The 22,882-nt window shown below is 41.2% G+C and overlaps 1 protein-coding gene across 2 annotated transcripts in view; it reads right to left on the bottom strand.

Moving 5' to 3' along the window:
- Window positions 1–22,882, bottom strand: part of GRIN2A (glutamate ionotropic receptor NMDA type subunit 2A) — a 421,161-nt gene that overhangs the window by 129,774 nt on the left and 268,505 nt on the right. The gene's annotated exons all lie outside the window — the stretch shown is intronic.

The raw sequence follows: 22,882 nt of genomic DNA, 5'->3' as shown, positions 1-22,882 counted from the left end.
AAGATGAATAGGAACAGAAAGTGCAGGATTTTAGAGACTATGTTAAATGTCTGTCTTAAAACCATGGGAAGGTGCAGGCACGGTGGCTCCCATCTGTAATCCCAGCACTTTGGGAGGTTGAGGTAGGAGAATCACCTGAGGTCGGGAGTTCGAGACCAGCCTGACTAACATGGAGAAATCCCATCTCTACTAAAAATACAAAAAAATTAGCTGGGCATAGTGGTGTACACCTGTATTCCCAGTTACTCAGGAGGCCGAGGCAGGAGAATCGCTTGAACCCGGAAGGCAGAGGTCGCGGTGAGCTGAGATCCTGCCATTGCACTCCAGCCTGGGCAACAAGTGTGAAACTCCGTTTCAGAAAAACAAACAAACAAACAAACAAACAAACAAACAAAAAAAAAACTATGGGAAGACATAGAAGCAAGGGTGACATCAAAGAGGTAACAGATCATGTTAGTTGAAGACTGTGTAGTGAACAGATTGGAGGGGAACCAGAGCAGGTACAGGGGGACTACTTATGCTATTCTTATAATCCAGGTCAAAGATAATGGTGGCTTTGACTCTGGTTGTGGCCAAAGAAGAGAAGAAGGAAGAGAAAAAGCAACAGCAAACAAGACTGAGTGGAGAGATATTTAGGAGGTATTTAGTGAAAGATTAGATGAGGGGAGGGGAGAAAGAGGCATCAAGGATGACTCCTAGAATCTACCTATGTAACATGTATAAACTTAACTTTTAGTCTAGGTGTTTTCATTGCAGGTAACGTCTGTCTGCCTTACAACATTTATATCCTCATCACTCCTCAAAGCCACCTTGGCCTGTACTCAGGCTGAACTCAGGGAGCCAAGGCAGACTTCATCTCCCAGATTTCAGGTGAGAGGTTTCCCAAGGGTTCCATTCTCCTTGCAGTTTGAGAAAAAGGTGATGTCATTAAAGACATCTGAGACAACATGGTGGTGGCCACTTAGCAGACACAAGATAAATATAATATGGTGGATTGAAGCATTCAAAGACTTTCCCAGAAAGATACTGTGTCTCTTGCTTCATATTCCATTAACATCCAGAGATGCTAAAAAGTTAAAAAAAAAAAAAAAAAAAGAAAGAAAGAAAGAAAAAAAGAAGAAGAAGAAAGAGGAAGGAGGAGGAAGCAGGAGAAGAAGAAAGAAGAAGAAGGAAGAAGAATGAGAAGGAAAAGGAGAAGAAGAAGGAGAAGAAGAAGAAGAGAACTAGGCTACAAGAAATTTCAAAAAGAGACAATGGCCTATTGGGTCACACGTACATCCCCGGACCAGCATGGTGCAGAAGAGACTGACGGTGGTGTTGTATGGGGGAGAATTTGGTTTCCAAGGACAAAGTGAAGAAATTGGGGAAAAGGAAAAGAGCAAATATTGTGTATTTATTCAGTAGACTATCTGGGTCATTGAAAATCATGTTTTTGAAGACAAATTGATAATACAGAGAAAACGCTTACTACTTAATGTTAAAGAAGCAGAAAAGAGAATAAAAACTGAGCTTATCTATGTCTAAAAGGGTTACAGGTATTTTTCATTTTCTTTTATGTATCTTTGTATTCTTCAAGTTCTCTGCAATCAAATACTTTAACAAACAGAAAACTAAAACACTGCTATTCTAGAAGGAACAAAGGATAATCACTATTCTATTTGGTTTATTTGGGGTATCTCTTATCATTTCCTAGAAAGGTTTTTTGTTGTTGTTGTCTGTTTGTGTTTTGTTTTGTTTTGAGATGGAGTCTCACTCTGTAGTCCAGACTGTAGTACACTGGTACAATCTCTGCTCACTGCAACCTCCACCTCCCAGGTTCAAGTGATTCTCCTGCCTCAGCCTCCCGAGTAGCTGGGGTTACAGGTGCCCACCACCACACCCAGCTAATTTTTGTATTTTTAGTAGAGACAGGGTTTCACCATGTTGGCCAGGCTGGTTCTGAATTCCTGACCTCAGGTGATCTGCCTGCCTCTGGCTCCCAAAGTGCTGGGATTACAGGCATGAGCCACCACGCCTGCCCGAAAGGTATTTTCTTGATTTAACAACTATTTACTGTATGCCTGGTATATAAGTCAGGGCTTATAGTAAGTCTTCCAGATACAGAAAAAAAAACAACACAGTATTTGTCTTCTCTCTTACCCACATTCTTATAATTCAATGACATAGACACATAAACAATGACAGCACCTATAATGCCACTTATTCACTGATGGAGAGTAAATGTAAGAAGATGAAAGAACACAGACAAAAGGGTCCCTAACTCAACCTGGGGAATCTGGGGAGGGCTTCCCAGGGAATCTTAATGGGTGAAGGGGTTGAGGCAGGAGAACGCATTCTGGGCAGAGGGATCATCTTAAGTAAAGAGTCAGCAAAGGTAGTAACACAGGCTAGAGGAAGTAGGAAACGGCTTAGTAAAGCTGACGGTTATATTATGTGCAGTGGGATGAGTCTGCAGAGGATCCCTGAAGCCAGATCATAATGGACACACTGAAGGGTTTGGATTTGTTCAGAAGGTCACGGAGAGCCAGGAAAGATTTTAAGTAGAGGAGCAATACACTCAGATTTGCGGCCAATAGGGGCAGAAGTGAAAATGCTTCTCTGCACTTGAGGGGACTTGAACATTTTTGTTCATGGCTTAAAAACCATTCATTATCTAAACAATTGAAACTTTTTATTCTCTCTTCCTTCTTCCCTTTGATGTTTCCTGGCCCGAGTTTGATGAACTAAATGAACATGGTCCAGATACACACAACTAGGGGTGCTCCACCTCACACTCCTTATTGAGACTCTAAAGAAGACATTTTCATGGACTGAGTGTTTAGTGGAGAACTGGAGTCAAATTCCTCATTATTAGCAGGCTTTCAAAGTAACTAATTGAGCCTAAGTTAAGCTGTTTTTATTTTTTGAGCTGACATTTTGGTTCTGTTTCCCATGGTTATTTTTAGCTCTGTCACATTGTCTGGCATACTGTGGGGGCTCAGTTAATGTCTGACAACTGAGTATACTGACAGATCATTACCAAAGGGACATCCACCCATCCATACATTCAACCATCTATATATCTATCCTTCCATCCATCTGTCAATGCAGTCATTCATCTATCCATCCATCATCAATACATTTACCTGTCCATTCATCTATCCATCCATCAGTGCATTCATCCATCCACTCATTAATCCATCCATTCATCCATCTATCCATCAATACATTCATTAATATATTCATCTATTCTTCCATCCATTAGGCATGTTTGAGTACCTCCTATATATCACACCCTGTAGCAGAACTATGCTAGGAAAATGATACAAAAATGACCAAAAATACTTAATTTTTCAAGATTGGAGAGAGAGACACACACAAAATAAATGTAACAAAGAATAGTAAGTGTAAAAATAGAGATTTCGACTAAGTTGTTGGAAAGCATAAGAGAAGGAGTGGCTGATTCTATGGTGATTCCATGACTGGAATAAGGAAACAAACTGGAAGGGATTTGGGTTGTGCTGAGAAGTAAGAGGAAGGAAAAGTTGAGCAGTTCTTGCTCATGCACATGGAGAAAATGCAAAGTCCAAGGCAGAGAATCCTGAAACACCATGACATGTTCAATGAGCTGCAGTCAGTTCAGAATGGCAGGGAAGTGGGGGGCAAGTGGGAAAGCAACTTGGGAGAGGAAGCTAGAGACAGACGCAGGAGTCAGGTAAGTAAGTACTATATAGACTGTACTATGGAGTTTAGACTTCATCCTAGACAAATTTATTATTCACTATTTCCCTTTAGACTTTAATTGCAAGTTTGTAAGATGCAGATGGGCAAACAGATGAGGCTTTGTAGTAACCCAAGCAAGGAATAGAGACAACGGTCAAAGAAAGCAACAGTTGGAATGAAGAGACTGGACAGATAGGCAGGCAACTGCAATGGAATTTCAATACAAAAACAACTGACAAAGACCACCAGTGGCCTTGACCTCAGCTAGCAGAAGGTAAGTTACCAGTCACTCTGTACCTGCTGCCCTAAGTTCATAATTAGGGTGACCAACTCACTGAGGTGTTTCTTATTGAGTACAATGAGATCTTAAGCCAGGTTTCAATTATCCAACACTTTGGGGTGAATGTAGTTCAGGTTGAGTCTACCTAGTGTCCCAAATGTGGGAAAAGTGAAAAATTTAGGAAATTATCAAGAAATTTGGAAATATCCAGTTTATTATCTGTTTGGAAATGCTGGATTAGGGAATAAATGCTTTGGTTTTGATATAGACACTTGGTCCTGGGGAGAGCCATTCACAAGGTTACATAACATGAACTGAATGTCACAGCAACTTTTTTTGGGGTTTTTTGTTTGTTTTTGCTTTTTGAAACGGGGTCTCACTCTGTCACCCAGGCTGGATGCAGCGGTGCAATCTCAGCTCACTGCAACCTCCGCCTCCCAGGTTCAAGCAATTCTCCTGCTTCAGCCTCCCAAGTAGCTGGGATTACAGGTACCTGCCACCACTTCCGGCTAATTCTCCTATTTTTAGTAGAGACAGGGTTGCACCATGTTGGCCAGGCTGGTCTCGAACTCCTGACCTCAAATGATCCACCTGCCTCAGCCTCCCAAAGTGCTGCAATTACAGGTGTGAGCCACCACGCCCAGCCAACACAGTGATTGTTTTAATCAAGAAGGTAGCAGACGCAGTTGAGCACCTTTCTTTGGATTTGCCAGTTTAATTTACTTAAAATCTCCTTCTTTAATTTCCCATCTCCATGTTCTCCACTTGTTCCCTTTTCTTCCATTTTGTAGTAAAATCAGATGGAATTAGCAGAGTGATTATTGAGATGCAAACAGTCTTCTTCAGATTATATGAAAACAACTATGCAGAAATCCTCATGCTTCAGATTTTTCTGTATTCCTTTAAGATTCAATATTCTGGGCAAATGACTCCATATACTTAATGTTAATATTGTCTTTCTTTTTCTATTAAAAGTCTTCAGTCCCTTGGGAGGGGGGGAAAAACAACCTCTAACAGAAATTTCTGCTGAACAGTAATTTCATTATGAAGTTGGCAGGGAGCAAGTACCTATTACCTTCAATTCCCCCATCCAATTTCTAGAAAGGGCAATCCATATTTCCATGGGCTTTCTTCCCATTTAAACTTGCTCCAGAGCAGAGTTATTTACCTAGGGAAATACCATTTTACACCACATTGATCAGTTCCCATTAACACCTGCTGAGCACTTGTATTAAACAGTAAAATATTATCATTGTTTTGCTTATCTCTACAAAATTGATCATAAAGCTTTAGTGGTCAGATAAAATGTCAGAAATTCTGACTGCTTCTAAGCCTCAAATTACAGCTTCAATATCTCCGTCAGGAGCAATAAGTACATAGAAGCATGCTGGCAGATAGAGAAGGGGAAGACTCTAGTGATTTGCCAAGACCACTTCTGTGTTGTCAGTCACTGGTGGTAAAGTGCTAAGCTGTTTTTTATTGTCAATGACACAACACTAAATATATATATATATATATATATAAATATATATGTTTACATATTACATATATAAAATACATAAAATATGTACATATATATACACATTTCCTCTGGTATTTACAGTGTTAAGTGTATGACGTTGAAGTCCAGGTGAAATAAACATTTCTCTTCCCCTTGTGTTTTGTGCTCTATGAATGGTGATGCATGGTGATCAGAGATAACACTGAAAAATAGGCAGGCAATATTTCCTATATTATGATTGAAAAGAAATGGGGCCAGAATTGTCCAATTCCCTCTAGGCCTACTATCACATTACATAGCCACCAACCACATGTAGCTATTGAGCATTTGAAATGTGGTTAGTCTGAATTGAAATGTGTCATCCATGTAAAACTACAAACAGAATTTTGAAGCCTGTATTTTTCAAGAGTAAAAGGTCTCATAAATAATTTTAGGTTGATTTCATGTTCATTTAGACATGTTGGGTTAAATAAAATATATTATTAAAATTAATTTTATCTGCCTCTCTTCACTTTTTTAATGGGCTACCAAAAAATTTAAGTTGCACGTGACTCGCATTTTATTCCTAATGGACAGCTATTCTAGACTGTCTTTGTGCCTTTACTTTTGTTTTTAACTGGTAGACTGTAATCATGGAAGCAGGGACCTCATCTGCCTTGTTTAGTATTATATTTCTAGTGCTAAACAGGGTGTGTGGCACAAAGCTGGTGCTGAACATGTGCAGAATGAATAAAAGAATAACTTGCTGCTTCTATGTTGTCAAGGTTTCATGACATCAAGGAAGGAGAAGAGGCTTTACAGTGAGACAGTACCTGGCACCTTGGGCAGCATATTTAAAATCTACTGAGCCTCCATTTCCTTTTTTTGTAAAAATGGATTAAGTTAAACCATATAAACTAGCCATGACAGTTTCATATGGTTTAACCTAACTTCATAGTTCATATAAAATGCCTAGCACAATGACTGGCATATAGCTATTAATAAACAGTAGTTACATTGATGCAAATTTTCCATGTAGTTTTCACTCTTTTTCCACCCTGTCATATTTTCTAACACCCTACTACAAATGCAATGCTTTTTAAAACCATGCTTCCCCTTGCCATTTAGTATACTCATTTCCAGAATCCCTCTGTCCTTGTGTGAACAGCCAACCATAATGGGCTGCATAAGTTTCTTTAACTATGACTTAAAATATCTCATTCCTCCAGATTTCTATTTTATCTCTTTTGCCTTATAGTCAAAAGTCTCCTTTAACTTCCAAAATCGAATTATTTGAGATGTTCTCTAGATGTATTTATTATTCACTATTTTCCCTTAGACTTTAATTCTCTTACTGATTCACAAATGCCACCATAACCCATTTAGTGTTTCTCAATTTTTGGTTAATTTTCCATCTGCTTTGCCATTTCTGAAGTTCCCAGGGACATTTCCTGAATCACAGTGTCCCTTAAATGCCTCCTTGAACTGCTTGAGGTGTCACAGTTTCTTAGTCTGTCATTTAATTTACATGTTTTTGAAAACACAGTTGCCGTTTTCTTTAACCTCTTTTCAATTCTCAAGACACGTTCATTTTTAGAGGCTTTTTTTCTTTCTCTTACAAGCATTCTCCTGGTGTTTGCAAATCCCTTCAACTTTGATGTCTGTCTTAGTGCTTTCTCATCTTCCATTAACTACTCCCTCATGGGCACAAATGCATCCTCATCCCTCTTTAGTACAACTTCACTCTACTTTTGCCAGTTTTCAATTCCCAACTCATTCACCTCCTCGTTCTCTTCTTCCTCTGAACATCCTTGTGCTGTCTTTCGATGGCAGCACCTTTCTCTTTGCTCTGGTGCTCAATTTCATATACAGTACTCATTGGTGGTTTCCGGTTCCCCATGAACAATTAAAAAGGCTTGACAGCAGAGCCAAGACTTAAATGTCAAGGCAGAGAAGACCAGGTGCAGTGGCTCACTCCTATAATCCCAGCACTTTGGGAGGCCAAGGCAGGTGGATCACCTGAGGTCAGGAGTTTGAGACCAGCCTGGCCAACATGGTGAAACTCCATCTCTACTAAAAAAAACAAAAATTAGCCGGGCGTAGTGGTGGGCACCTATAATCCCCGCTACTCACGTAGCTGAGACAGGAAAATCGCTTGAACCCAGGAGGTGGAGGTTGTGGTGAGCAGAGATTGTGCCATTGCACTCCAGCCTGGGCAACCAGAGCGAAACTCTTGTCTCAAAAAAAAAAAAAAGTCAAGGGAGAAAAATAATAACTCCAACATAGAGATACACTAAAACGGGCTCAGAAACCACAGCATAAAGAAACAGAAAAAAGAAAGGGATTTTTATAAGGAGAAAAGTATTGTTTACTCTTTAACACAAATTCTATTGTGGCCAATTAACAAAATAATGCTAGTTGTACTAGCTGAGCAATACTGAATTTTAATGATTTTAGGACAGAAAATAAAAATCTCGATAAGGGCAGGGGTCTTTGTTCTGATCACTACAACTCTAAAACACCTAGAAGAGGGTGTGTCCTGACTTTTTTTTTTTTTTTTTTTTTGAGACGGAGTCTCGCTCTGTCGCCCAGGCTGGAGTGCAGTGGCCGGATCTCAGCTCACTGCAAGCTCCGCCTCCCGGGTTCACGCCATTCTCCGGCCTCAGCCTCCCGAGTAGCTGGGACTACAGGCGCCCGCCACCTCGCCCGGCTAGTTTTTTGTATTTCTTAATAGAGACGGGGTTTCACCGTGTTAGCCAGGATGGTTTCGATCTCCTGACCTCGTGATCCGCCCGTCTGGGCCTCCCAAAGTGCTGGGATTACAGGCTTGAGCCACCGCGCCCGGCCATGTCCTGACTTTTAAGCCGCATCTTAAAAGTACCTGTGAAATAAATGAACAAATGAATGAGCAGACATAGGTCTCTAGGATCCTGCACACTAAATATTCGATTCTGGTGCAACAACTGCCAAGAGGCAATATTGCAAGAATTGGATAGCCTGAGTTAGAATTCAGTTTTGTGGCTTTCAACCTCAGGCAAGTATCCTCAGTTCTGAGAGTCAGATTTGTTTCCTTTTCTGTAAAAGTGAGGTCATAACAGCCATGTCACTGGGTAATTATAGGGATCACATTAAATGATGTCTAATGAGATACAGAACATGATAACGGCCAGCAGAGTGCTTAGCACATTATGGGTGTCTGCTAAACGATAGTAGGGGTAGCAGTAGTTGTCATGGTTTCACATAATTGTCGTCTTCCTCCTAAAATTTTGGGTCAAAAGCTTTCTTTTAAATGCTGGAGAATCATTTTGGCTTCTAATTCCAGTCCTGCAAGGGAGGCAACGAGAGCTCACCTAGGCCCTACCCCAAGGAGAGCGGAGGAGCTCATCTGATAGTTCAGAGCTCACAGCATCCCCTGGACTGGGCTTACTGGTGGGTGAAGCTTCTATGGTACAAAGGCTGTAATCCATGTGCCAGCCTGGGCTTCCAACTCTATTAAGGGAGCACACCTGAGTCAACGGTGACTCGTTAAGTACAGGACCCTACATGCTGTCTTTTGTAATACAACCTCTATGTCTAAAACTTGAGGTAAGTTAGGACAAAGCTCTTTCCTGTAAATATGGCTCTCCTCCTCCCAACTCCAGACAGCATACCTGAACCTTTGACACAGCTGGCCAAAGATTTCAACTAGGAGCAGGGCATATAGAGTAGGGTCTAAGATGCATGTCCTAATTCTACTTTATTGGGAGTTATTGGAACTCTGAATGACCATTAATAAAGTGGTTCTTCAAATCGCAGGCTGCTCTTTTTCCCTCTATTTGGAGTTTTCTCAGGAACCTGGGATGAGGAATCTGGAAATTCTGGGTAGTATTTATATTACCAGAACTGTTAAAATAGCACCAAAGATGTCACCATTAACCTCTCATGACTATGGCTCACCTAACCACTTTGAACTGGCTGGCACAAGAGCCAGTGGAACCAGCTCACATAATGAGCTTCTAATCCAAAACAGCAGAAAAAAATGTATGTAGCATGACCAGCATTTCCAAGCTCACTCAATCACCTGTGCCTATGCTGCCAAATTATTCAAGATCTCAAAGGGACAGATGTGCATGCATGTTGCTCTTCCTACCAAAAACTATATAATGAGATGATATGGATCAATTGACATTCAATTCCAGGTGTGATTTTTATTCTAGAATTTCTGGATATTTGCATACTGGAATATAGAACTCATAAAAGCAGAGATTTTGCCTGGTTTTTCTTTCCCCTGCTTTTTCTCCCTTGAAGAACCTAGAATAGTACCTGGTATAGAGTAGAGGCTCAATGCAAATTCATGGAACGAACGAAAGTCTCAGCTCTCTTTTTGTTTTCTTTTGTTTTTGCTTTTGATGATGAGCCCTACTTTGTCTCTCTGTCCAGTGGGTGTCTACCTGTGCTCTGTGAATTACTACTAGACATCCAGTGAGGTAACTCAAAGGCAGAGAGGAAAGGTTGGGTGTGATATGCCAATGGGACTCTAACACTCCTAACTCCACTTACATTGTTAATATGTTATTCTTTTCTATATGGTATTATTTGGCGAAAATATATCTTTTATTTATTTATTTATTTTTGAGACAGAGTCTTGTCTTCACCCCGGCTGGAGTGCAATGGTGCGACCTCAGCTCAATGCAACCTCCGCATCCCGGGTTCAAGTGATTCTCATGCCTCAGCCTCCCGAGTAGCTGAGATTACAAGTGTGCACCACCACGCCTGGCTAATTTTTTGTATTTTTAGTACAGAAGGGGTTGGTCAGGCTGGTCTCAAACTCCAGACCTCAAATGCTCCATCTGCCTCAGCTTCCCAAAGTGCTGGGATTATAGGCATGAGCCACCACATCCCATGCCTGACCAGGGAAAATATCTTTATATTAATCAATTAAACAAATAAACTAGAAAACAATTAAGATATTTGCTCATCCATGCTACTACAAAAGAAGAACTCTGGTTTTCAAATCAGGAGACCTAGAATCTTGTTCTTTCTCCCTGAATATGTGAGTAAGAGCGAACACTTAAGGATAAGGGACTAAAATGTATTTAGCCTCTAATATGTGTTGAATGGTGTGCCAGATACTTCCCATATGTTACCTGAATTCTCACCCTAAGAACTAAGTGCAGATTTTCTCATTTTACAGAGAGAAAACAGAGGTGGGTTTTATAATGGTGTGAAAAGCTATATGGGGTGTCAAGAGACTTCTGGTTGTTCATCAATATCCTCTCTTTTCTTCTGCCTTAGTAACAGAAATTCTATTTTTAGAGGGGCACAGAACCTCCAATAATAAAGCTTACATTTTCAGCTTCCCTAGCAGCTAGTCATGACCCTATGACAATGTTCTGGACAATAGGAAGAGAGAAGATATGATATGTATAACTTATAAGAAGTACTGTAAAAGGAGGAGGTGAGCCCGTCTTTGCTCCTTCCTCCTTCCTTCTAGTTGCAACGCAGATATGATGGCTGGAGCAGTAGCAGCCATCTTGAATTATGATGTGGAAGCCACTGGCTGAGGGTGGCAGAGCCACAAGGTAGAAAGAGCCTGGGTCCCTGACACTGTGGAATACCACACCAGCCCTAGACAACCTTTGCACAAGAAAGAATTCAGTGCCTATCTTCTTTAAGCTACTTTTATGTTTTAGAATTTTTGTCATTAAAAAAATAATAATTTTAGTTGGTTTAAGCAGTCAACTGGTTATTTGAACCAAAATCTTTCGGATTTCAAAGCCTTTGAATTAAGGTGCACCAGCACTCATTTAACCTCCCTACACCTCGGTTGCCTTCTCTGATAAATGGGGCAGTGGTACCACACACTTCTTTATTTTTCCAACTCTACAATATTTAATTTTATCTCCTTATCTTCCCCCACCCCTGTGAATACACAGTGCATTTGGTCCTAACCCCATCTCTTAGTATATGCTGTTCCTCCCACCCAGAATGCCTTTCTGCCTCATCTTCTTCAGTCTAAACCCAGTATTTGTTTTTAACAAGGCTGATTTCAAGCTGTTTCTTCGTTGTGGGGTTTCCTAATAATCTTTCCTTCTCTTGGTTCTGTTTTGTTCTGTTTTGTTTTGTTTTTGCGGGGGTGGGGGCGGGGTGGGGGCAGGGTGGGAGGGGGGATGGGCGATGGAGTCTCACTCTGTTGCCCAGGCTGGAGTGCAGTGGTGCGATCTGAGCTCACTGCAACCTCTGCTTCCTGGATTCAAGCAATTCTCCTGCCTCAGCTTCCCCCAGTAGCTGGGACTACAGTCGCGTGCCACCAAGCCCAGCTGATTTTTTGTATTTTTAGTAGAGACCGGGCTTCACTGTGTTAGCCAGGATGGTCTCAATCTCCTGACCTCATGATCTGCCCACCTCGGCCTCCCAAAGTGCTGGATTACAAGCATGAGCCACCGTGCCCGGCCTCTCTCGGATTTTTTAATCCATTCCTCATGCAACAGCACTTAGCAGTACATTGTCTCCTGCTAGTCTCTGAGGATTCCACATTCACACATTTGGTCCCACTAGGAGCAAAGGTCAGATCTTCCTTTCTGTTATTTATGTTTATCCAGCAGAACTGCCATTGAGCACAGCATGTTCACCATTTATTGACTTGATTCAAAAAGGGATACCTTAATCTCCACCTCGGGACCACCTTTTTCCCTACTTGACACCAAGCACAAGGAAGGCTGAGGAAGGACAATAAGCCAGGCCACAAATCTTTGTCCATATTATTTTTCTGCAGCTATAATTCCTGTTCATTCCCTGCATCAGGCTTATTGGCCACCCCTCACGATCATCGCAAATAATACCTCCTCCACAAAGTATTACCTGACTCCTTCAAGTTAGATGCATCCTCTTCCACTCTCAACCCCTGTTCTTCATGTGACACACACCTCTTAGAGGGCACCTTCTTTATTTATGTTAGTCCCAACCACTCAGGACTAATTTTAAAAAGACACCTCTTTCTGAAGACCCTTTACTACCATTTGCCAGAACAACCGTCAAAATAAAACACAAATCTTTGATGAAGCTGGTATGAAGGCTGCCCCTGGACTTGTGTAATTCATAGCCTCAACAATGTTATCACCTCTCCCAGACTGTCAACTCCCTGAGGATAAGAATTCATAACCCAGTACCTTGAACTCTGGGAACACTGAATTGCAGAGAAGAGTGGATTTAGAGACAGGCAAACTGAAGTTGAGTTTTAAATCCACAATTGTTGGTGTTTATACCCTTAAGGAAATCAAGTTATTTGAGAGTCAGCTCACTTCTGTGTCAGTGGGGGTAAGGCCACTGTTTTCACCAGTTCAGGCTGCTATAACAAACCACCACAGTGTGGGTGACTTAACTAACAAATATTTGCATCTCACAGTTCTGGAGGCTGGAAAGTTCAAGATCAAGGCACCAGCAGATTTGGTGAAAGCCCTCTTGCCTATTTATAGAAGACTGTCTTCCTAAAGTGTACTCACATGGTAGAGAGAGATCTATCTCGTGTCTCTTCCTCTTTTTCTTTTTCTTTTCTTTTCTTTTTGAGACAGAGTCATGCTCTGTCACCCAGGCTGGAGTGCGGCAACGTGATCTCAGCTTACTGCAACCTCCACCTCCCGGGTTCAAGAGATTCTCATGTCTCAGCCTCCCCACCAGCTGGAATTACCAGTGTGCATCACCAAGCCCAGCTAATTTTTTGCATTATTAATGAAGACAGGGTTTTGCTATGTTGGCCAGGCTGTTCTCAGTCTCCTGGCCTCAAGTGATCTGTCCACCTCGGCCTCCCAAAGTGCTGAGATTACAGGGGTGAGCCACTGTACCTGGCTCTTCCTCTTTTTATAAGGGCACTATTTCCATTGCAAGGGACCCACCCTCATGACATCATCTAACCCTAATTACCTCCCCAAGGCCCCACCTCCAGATACTATCACATTGAGGATTAGGGTTTCAACATAAACTTTCAATCCATAACAACTACACAGCATTGTTGCGAAGTTTCATGGTGGCATCATGAGAGTTAGAAGGGGGCCTATGATAAGCACATTTTTTTAATTGACATCCAGTAGTACATTGTTTTTGATTGACATCCAGTAGTAGTGTGACCAACCATCCCAGTTGTCCCAGCACTGAGGTGTTTCCTGTGGTGTAAAAATTTCAGTGCTAAAACCAAAACCATAAATTATGGACCACAAATTAAGAGTTTGATCCACTAAGAAATATACCAAAAGGACATCTATAGAAAGGTTTCAACTCTTAGTAAACACATCAATTCAATAAACATTAATTGAACATCTACTTTATGCTAGCAAAGTATAGGAAATAAAGTGGTAAGTAAAAATTGTGTTGTCCTTTCTCTGCAATAATTTAGAGTTTAAGGGAAAGGCAGATCCTATGCAAATAATTACAATAAATTGCAATACATCTGCAGCTAACATTCCTGTTGCTGTAAGAACATTAGGAGGGGGATCTGGCCCATCAGTATACTGGTTAATCTTCCATTACTCCATTTCTACTTGCTTTTCTTCAGGGCAAACACCAAGTTGATTTATCAGAAAGAATACAAATCTCTCATGCTTTTCAGGACTGGGCAGATAACATCAATGAGTAAAATGAGCCAGGTGCAAGATGATAACAGTGGTGAAAATCTTAGCTAAAGGCATTCAAATTCATTTAAATGTAAATGAAATAAAACCGATCTACTGGCTGCTCATTTGGACTGTCTGTTCTAAATGAACTGAAAAATATTCATGTTCCTTCCTCTAGCAAAAACCTAGGCTTCCTTCTATACTAGTACAGTTCATAGGACTACATCCCTTCTGGGGTGGAGGGATGTGCCTACGGACATACAATAAGCCCCAATCTTTGAAAAGTCCTCCCTTATGTGTACCTGAACACTTATTTGTTTCCCTGGTCATAAAAATATATACAAGGGGGAGAGGGGCACCTGTCCCATGGTGGATCAATTAGATTCTCTCTCCTAGGAATTTGAAACTTGATAGGTAAGACACAAAGACCACGAATTGTTGACTCAAAACCAATGTAATAGTGACTCTCTTTCATCAAGAATGTTGCCTCATTATGACCTTTCCAAAGATTAGCTGCTCAACTTATACTTTGATTTGTAAAAGGCCTAATAAAGCCCCCAAGCAATATTTTATATTGTTTCTCCTTCATTACCTCCTTTTAATTAAATTAAGCTAATCAGGGTTTATTTCTGTTGCTTGCTACCAAAATGTCTTTCACTTTGCTCCTACCTGGACTATAACATCTGTACTGCTATCCAGATTCCTACATTTCATCCTCCACACTCATATAAAGCCCAATTGCCAGATGAATGTTCCCACACCTCAGCTCTGATCATGTGCCACCCTTCTCAAAACCCTGAAATGGATCCCTATTGTCCAAAAATAAAATCCGTGCTCCTCGGCCAACTTTAATTTTTCCAACCTTCCATCCTAAAACTGTTCTTAACAGTATCTTGCACTGGAGCAAACCCAAACCACTCATGGTATCCCAGTAAAGTCTTGTGATTTTCCACTTCTTAGCTTTTGTTCCTACACCTTCCTCCACTGGAAATGCAATCATAGCTCTTGTTTCTGGTTACTTTCATTTTCTGATAATAGATCTTCCTCCACGAAACCTGAAGGGCATCTCTGGCCACAGAGATTGGTTCAGGGATTGGCACATGACTCAATCTCAACAATCACATTTCTTCTCTGGGAATTTTTTATTGCAACTAGAAGGGACCACTGTCTTTCTGGACTTAAAAAGATACAGTGCTAAAAGTATGTGAGTCAATACTTAGTTTACGTGAGTTCATTCCCTATCTTCCAGAGGCAAACAACACACCTTAACAGGGAGAAATATGGGAAGCAGAGGGAGACCTGAAGACACCATTCGAGCCCGGATCTAGACACGCAAGATAACAAGTCCATCCTTTCTAGATGAATGAACCAATAAATCATTTTGCACTTTTTTGTGTGCCTAAGTTAATAAGAATTTATTTTTTCTCAGTGAAAATCACAAAGTTTTATTTTTCTTTTTTTTTTTTCAAGGTAGGGTCTTGCTGTGTTGCCCGGGCTGGAGTGCAGTGGCACAATCACAGCTCACTGTAGCTGCAACCTCCGGGGCTCAAGTGATCCTCCCACCTCAGCCTCCTTAGTAGCTGGGTAATTTATGTATTTCTTGTAGAGAGGGTTTCACCACATTGCTCAGGTTGGTCATGAACTCTTAGACTCAAGCAATCTGCCTACCTTGGCCTCCCAAAGTGCTGGGATTACAGGCATGACTCACCATGCCCGACCACAAAAGTCTTGTTTTTCTATTCAGCCATTGAAGGACATTTAGGTGTTTTACAGTTTGGGGCAATTATGAAAAGAGGTTATAAACATTTGTGCACAGGTTTTTGTGTGACCATAGGTTAAATACCTAAGAGTGAGATCATTGTATGGATATACAATGAAATACAATATGGGAATACAAACAATGAATTATAGAAACACAGAACAACTTGAATGAATTGCAGAGGCATTCTACTGATTGACAGAAGTGATCCTCAGAAGGTTACGCACTGTGTGATTCTCTTATATGACATTCTCAGAAAGCCAAAACTACAGACACAGACAGTGATTGTGTGGCTAGAGCAGAAAGTGTGCCTGTAAGTACATACGTAAGGGATTTTGGGGGGTGGGGTGATGGAACGGCTCTGAATCCTGATTGTGGTCATGATTTATATGAATCTATCTGTGTGCTAAGAATCATACAGTCACTCCTCCAACAGTCAATTTTACTAGATATTATTTTTTAAAATAAAATTTTAAATTTTCATTAAAAAATGAAAAAGCAAAATCACAAGTCTCAATTAAATACAAAGATCTGTCTCGCCTAAATATTCACATGTTCAAATCCTCCAAAACTGAGCAGAGAGTCCACCTTTTCCCAAAAGGCTCACTGAACTTCCAGCCTCCACTCCCTCCTCAAAACTCCCATCACTTCCTCTGCATCTCCATTTCCACCTTAGAATTTTTCAAACACATACATTGTCTTCTTTGCTGGAGGGGAAGCTCCCGGGGAACAGGGATCGTGTCTGAGCCCTTGCTGCATGCCCTCACCCCTGCACAGTGTCTGGCATATGGTAGGTGGTCAGTGACCATTTGCAGAACAAACAGGAGCAGATTTTCATCTGGCTGGAGCTGGAGTCCTGGGCAGCGTGGAGAATGTCCTGGTGTGCTGGATGACACATGAGAACCATCAGGATAGAGCTAACTGTATTCTGGCCTAAATAGAGGTCTGAATGCAGCCGGGTCTCATAATGAAACTTGACAGCACTGTCTACATTAGCAGTAACAACATTTCACACTCCGACGTGGATTTCTGGTGTGGAAATGTGTCCCCTAAAAGACTAAGCTCTGCAAGCCCCAATCGCTGCCCTAATATTCATATCTTCATCCATAATTGCAAGGTCACCTTCTTGGTGGGAGAAGAGAATGATGTGTTTACCATCTAAACAGCAAAAGAAGAACTGCTAGGTGGAGGAGGAGTTTGTTTTTTTCTTTTGTTTTGTTTTGTTTTGACTATAGTCCTTCTTCCAGTTTGTTTTTCAAGTAGCTATAAAGGGTTAATTTTACAATTACAGAGCAATAATTGTGGGGAGAGTAGGAGGAAGAGAAAGAGGGAACAAAGGAGGGGAAAGAGGAAAAGAAGTTAAAGAGAAGAAAACCCCAGGGGAAGAAGAAGAAGAAAGACCAACAGGGGAGTAAAGGAGAAGCGTGGGAAAAGGAAAAGGGCTGTTTTCTTACACTTGATAATGAAACAAAATGGAGCTTGAAGCCCAGCAGAGCCCTTCAGGAAAGCTGGCCAGGGCTGTGTGGGAGGAGATCCTCACGTCAGTATTATCAGAGCAAGAGAGAGTGGCAAGATGGATTGCGTCCAGAGCTGGGCAAGCAGCAAACAGGAAGGGAGCAGTGAGGGGAGGCACCACACAGTGGCCTGGCACCAGGCCCTCCCTGGTGACATTGGGAAAGTAGGTCAGTTTCAGAGCTGGCTGGGGGATGAATGGTCAGCCAGCAGCAAGCGGTGGGAATTAAGGATGCTGAGTGAGAGGTTGACTTGAGCATGGGATCTGGGAGATGGGGAGTGTTCTTAGTCTGTTTTTCACACTGCTGATAAAGACATACCCGAAACTGGGAAGAAAAAGAGGTTTAATGGATTTACAGTTCCATGTGGCTGGGGAGGCCTCACAATCATGGCGGAAGGCAAGGAGGACCAAGTCACGTCTTACATGGAAGGCAGCAGGCAAAAAGAGAGTTTGTGCAGGAAAACACCCCCTTTTTAAAACCATCAGCTCTCAGGAGACTTATTCACTATCACAAGAAAAGCATGGGAAAGACCCGCCCCCATGATTCAATTACCTCTCATCGGGTCCTTCCCACAACACGTGGGAATTCAAGATGAGATATGGGTGGGGACAATGCCAAACCATATCAGGGAGCTTTCCTAGCACAACAGAAAGAATGAAAGCCAACCCTAGGTCATACTGTCCAGTAGATCTTTCTAGCACAATGGCAATATGTCTGTCACATCCAGTATGACAGCCACTAGTTACCTGTTACCACTGAGCGACTGAAATGTGGATAGTGTGATGAGGATATGAATTTTCCGTTTTATTTAATTTTACTTAATTTCCATTTAAATAGCCACATATGGCTAGTGGCTGGGTGTCTTATCAGATAGCTTAAGTACAGAGAAAAGAGCTGTGTGGATCACATTCAAGGAAAAATTGATTGTCAAGAAGAACCCAAAAGGCTGTTTTCTGAAATGTCTTAAGTGTATTTGAGCTGGTACACAAATGCATTTAGATGGCACATGGGTGAACTTTATTCTTAGAATGAGATTTTATTATTTTCATGTATATTGGAAAAATGGAACTACCATCTCAAATTCACTGTTTCATATATATCATTGCTTAAGAAGAGGCTATGGTGAATTTTGTGTCTCTAAAAGATTAGGTCAATGTAGGTAAAAAGTACTATGTTAACAATATCACAGAGGGTTTACAGATACAACAAAAAGTAATAAACATATTTCATGTAAATGGAATCATACACTATGTGGCCTTCTGTGCCTGGCCTCTTTCATATAGCCTAATGTTTTCAAGATTCATCAATGTTGGAAAATGTATTTCATTCCTGTATGGTTCATATTCTATAGTATGGATAAACCACATTAAGTTCATCCATCAAATGTCTGTTGATGGACATCTAGGTTTATACTTTGGGTTAATGTGTATAGTGCTTCTAGGAACATTCAAGTACAAGTTTTTGTTTGAATATCTATTTTTAATTTGGGGAGGTATCTAACTAGAAGTGGAATCCTTTGGGGGTAGGGTAATGAGGTGGTTCTGGAACTAGATAGTGGTGATGGTTGTACAACATTGTGAATGCGCTTAATGCCACTGAATTATATAGTTCAAAATTGTTAAAATGCCAAAATTTTTGATATGTGTATTTTTCCACAACAAAGAATCATTTCAAATGAAAGTAACAAAGAAAGTAAGCAGATGGCTGAATAGAATTGAGCTAATTTGGAGGATACAATAAGTAGTTTAAAAGTAGTCATATCTGAGATACGAGATTTAAACTCATATTTGAGTCTCACATGAGGTCTCAGAGTTTTTTGTTTTTTGTTTTTTTTGAGATGGGGTCATCCTGTTGTCCAGGCTGGAGTGCAGTGGTGCAATCTCGGCTCACTGCAACCTCTGCCTCCCAGGTTCAAGCGATTCTCCTGCCTCAGCCTCCCGAGTAACTGGGACAACAGGCACCCACCACCACACCCAGCTAATTTTTTGTATTTTTAGTAGAAACAGGGCTTCACCTAGTTGGCCAGGCTGGCCTAGATCTCCTGACCTCAGACGATCTGCCCACCTTGGTCTCCCAAAGTGCTGGGATTACAGGCATGAGCCACCGCACCCAGCTTCAGAGTTCTTTTGATTCAACCTTCTGCCCCTGAATCATTTCTACAATACCTCTCGCAGATAGGTGGGCCTATATTTCTGCTTGTCTGCTTCCATGGAGTAAAGACCTCAGTACCTCTCCGAAACAATCAATATCATTGCTGTATAGATACACATTTTAGAAAGGTCTTCTTCACTTTAACTAAAAAAAAAAAATTCATCTGTAGTTTTCACAGTTTATCCTACAGTCCCCAGAGTTATCCAAAATAATGTATTCCTACTATGTGCCTGGCTAACTGCACGGGAGCTAACAACAGCCTTAACAGAAGAGTGACAGCAAAGAGTTAGTGGAGGTCAGCCATGTAGAGAAGAATCCAAAATGACCATAAGCTGGGTGTGGTGGCTCACACCTGTAATCACAGCATTCTGGGAGGCCAAGGTGGGAGGATCACTTGAGGCCAGGAGTTTGACACCAGCTTGGGTAACATAGAGAGACCCTCATCTCTAAAATAAACAAACAAAATGGTCAAAAAATGAATGAAAGGAACAGTGAAACACAGTGATTATGTGCAGTAGCTCTGGAGTCAGAAAACCTTATGTTTATATGCTAACTCAGCTAATTCCTAGTGTTAGCGATCTTGGGCAACTTATTTAACGATCCCTAGCCTGTTTCTTGATCAATAAAATGGGCATAATCATAGCAGCCATGCCATAGGTTTGTCATGAGTATAAAATGAGAATTCATCGAGAGTCCTGAGCACCATCCCAATGCCTGTGTTTCTTAGGTGCTTAAATATGCCAGTGGCTGTCACTAATATTAGCCCATGAATGTTAACAATGCCCTCCAACTTAGGAACAAGGAAGTGTATTTGGAAAAACATAGCTCTACAAAGGTCTCCTAACCTGTGATGGCCATTTACCCATCGTGTAACAGGGAGAAGCACATCATTATAATGTCTAGACAATTTTAAATAATTCTACGGAATAAGACCTGAGTATAAAGGTTGAGTGAACACTTCTATACTTTTGGGAAGTGTCTATGACTTACTCAAGTGATGATTCCACCCTTAGTCAAGCTGAAAATCAGTCCCTAAAGGGTGAGAGGCATTAGGTATTGTGCTTAACAGCATGACTGGGCAAGCTATTCTCTCTGCATCTTAGTTCAAGATCTTGTAAAATGGGGTTAGTAACCCTACCTCACAGTGTTGGTGGGAGGATTAAATGAGTTAGTACCTATAATGTGCTGACATACTGTGAGCATAAAATACATGTTAACTATGATGAGGATGATGGTGATGGTGATGATGATGAGGATGATGGTGATGATGATGGTGATGGTGATGATGAGGATGATGGTGATGGTGATGAGGATGATGGTGATGGTGATGAGGATGATGGTGATGGTGATGATGAGGATGATGGTGATGATGATGGTGATAATGAGGATGATGGTGATGGTGATGATGATGGTGATAATGAGGATGATGGTGATGGTGATGATGATGGTGATGATGAGGATGATGGTGATGGTGATGATGAGGATGGTGATGATGATGAGAATGATGGTGATGGTGACGATGATGGTGATGATGAGGATGATGGTGATGATGATGATGATGGTGATGGTGATGGTGATGATGAGGATGATGGTGACGATGATGGTGATGGTGATGATGAGGATGATGGTGATGGTGATGAGGATGATGGTGATGGTGATGATGAGGATGATGGTGATGATGAGAGTGATGATGGTGATGAGGATGATGGTGATGGTGATGGTGATGATGAGGATGATGGTGATGGTGATGATAATGGTGATGGTGATGATGATGGTGATAGTGATGGTGGTGATGGTGATGGTGGTGATGGTGATGGTAATGATGATGATAATGGAAAAGAAGAAGGAAGAGGAAGAATAGAGGAAAAAGAGGAAGAAGTGGTAGAAGATGCTGGTAATGATGGCAATGATGATAGATAATGACGTTGGTGATGGTGTGATGTTGATAGCAATGGTGATAGTAATAGTGATGATGAATATGATGCTATAAATGGTGATGGCGATTATATGATGTTGATGATGATGATGATGATACCAATGTTGGTATCATTTTGTCTCTGCCCTTTCCAGAACCATGGTTCCAGAAACACCATTTCCAGAACTCAGTCCCTGATGAAATGCCTATGAAAGCTTTATCAAGCTGCAAAAGGAATAATGAGAAGACAAAGCACTCTTCTCACAATTCAGAGTAAGCCAGGGTGGGGGGTACTACAAAGAAGTGGTTAAGAACAGAAGCTTTGGATTTAGAGCCCTTGCTTTGTATCTCAGTATTGCTAGTTATGAGTCTGCCTCTTTGAGTTAATCGTGCCACCTGTCTGAGATTCATGTTTAAAATCTGCATAATGGGGATAATAAAAATACTCACATGGAGTATCTCTGATTACTAAAAGGGCAATATGCACAAAACACTTTGTGCAGAGCCTGGAACACAGTAACTGAAGAATAAACATCAGTTATCACTGCTATTAACGGGCACAATTAAAGGTGAAATGATCTGAGCCAAGGAACAAATGCTATTGAATTTCATATCTAAAAGGCATAATAGCTGTGCTGTTCAGCAAAAGTGGATGGGAGGATTCCAAGGCAGAGAGTTCAGTTGGACCCAAACAGTCTCCACATAGAAGAGTTTTAAGGTTATCTATCTAAACCGACAGAACTGCTCCCTCCACCCTTGGCCTCGCTATACATTGCAGAAACTCTTCCCAGTCTTCCTGCCAGAAGATTCCAGTGTCCGCATGATTTATCTCCACTTCTTCAGAGGGTCCCTCCCACTGATAGCTCAAAGTGTCTGCAAGGGCTTCCTTTCACTGAGCCACAGTTATTCCCTTGAAGCTTCAACCCACTAGCTCTAGTTCTCTACTGTAAGCAAAGGAGACTAATTCTACTACAATTTCCAGATGGCAGTCTGTTAAAACTCTGAAGCCAGTTCTTGGGTCACTCCTTACGAGTCTCCTCTGGGGAACCATTCCTCATAAGACACTTAGTAGATAAGGGTGCTCTATTTCATTCAAAAATACATATATAGAGTCTTCACTCTTTTTCTCCAAACAGGATCTTGAATTTGCAGAGTGAGATTCCATCCCAGGGACCTTTATGTAAAGATTCATAGATATTTGCTACAACGCATTGTGCAACCTTATATTTTAGGTCAAATAAGTAATTGAAACAAGTTTCTTTATGTTTCCCCTCTATATAGGAATAATTAATGATGATATTAAATTGAGGGCCCAACATGGGCTAGGCAGTGGCTGGGTGTTTAATATAAGTTATCACATTTTATACTTCAGCAGCTCTGAAACTAAGCAGCTAATGCATTCAACCGAGAGAGTGTTTGCATGTTTTGTAAATTGGGCCTCGTATCCTGGAAAAGAGCTATATTCTCTGCTTCATTTACACTTCACTCATCAAAAC

Source organism: Macaca thibetana, chromosome 20, assembly GCF_024542745.1.
Source record: "Macaca thibetana thibetana isolate TM-01 chromosome 20, ASM2454274v1, whole genome shotgun sequence".
Lineage (NCBI taxonomy): Eukaryota > Metazoa > Chordata > Mammalia > Primates > Cercopithecidae > Macaca > Macaca thibetana.
This window is presented reverse-complemented; position numbering and strand designations above follow the sequence as displayed.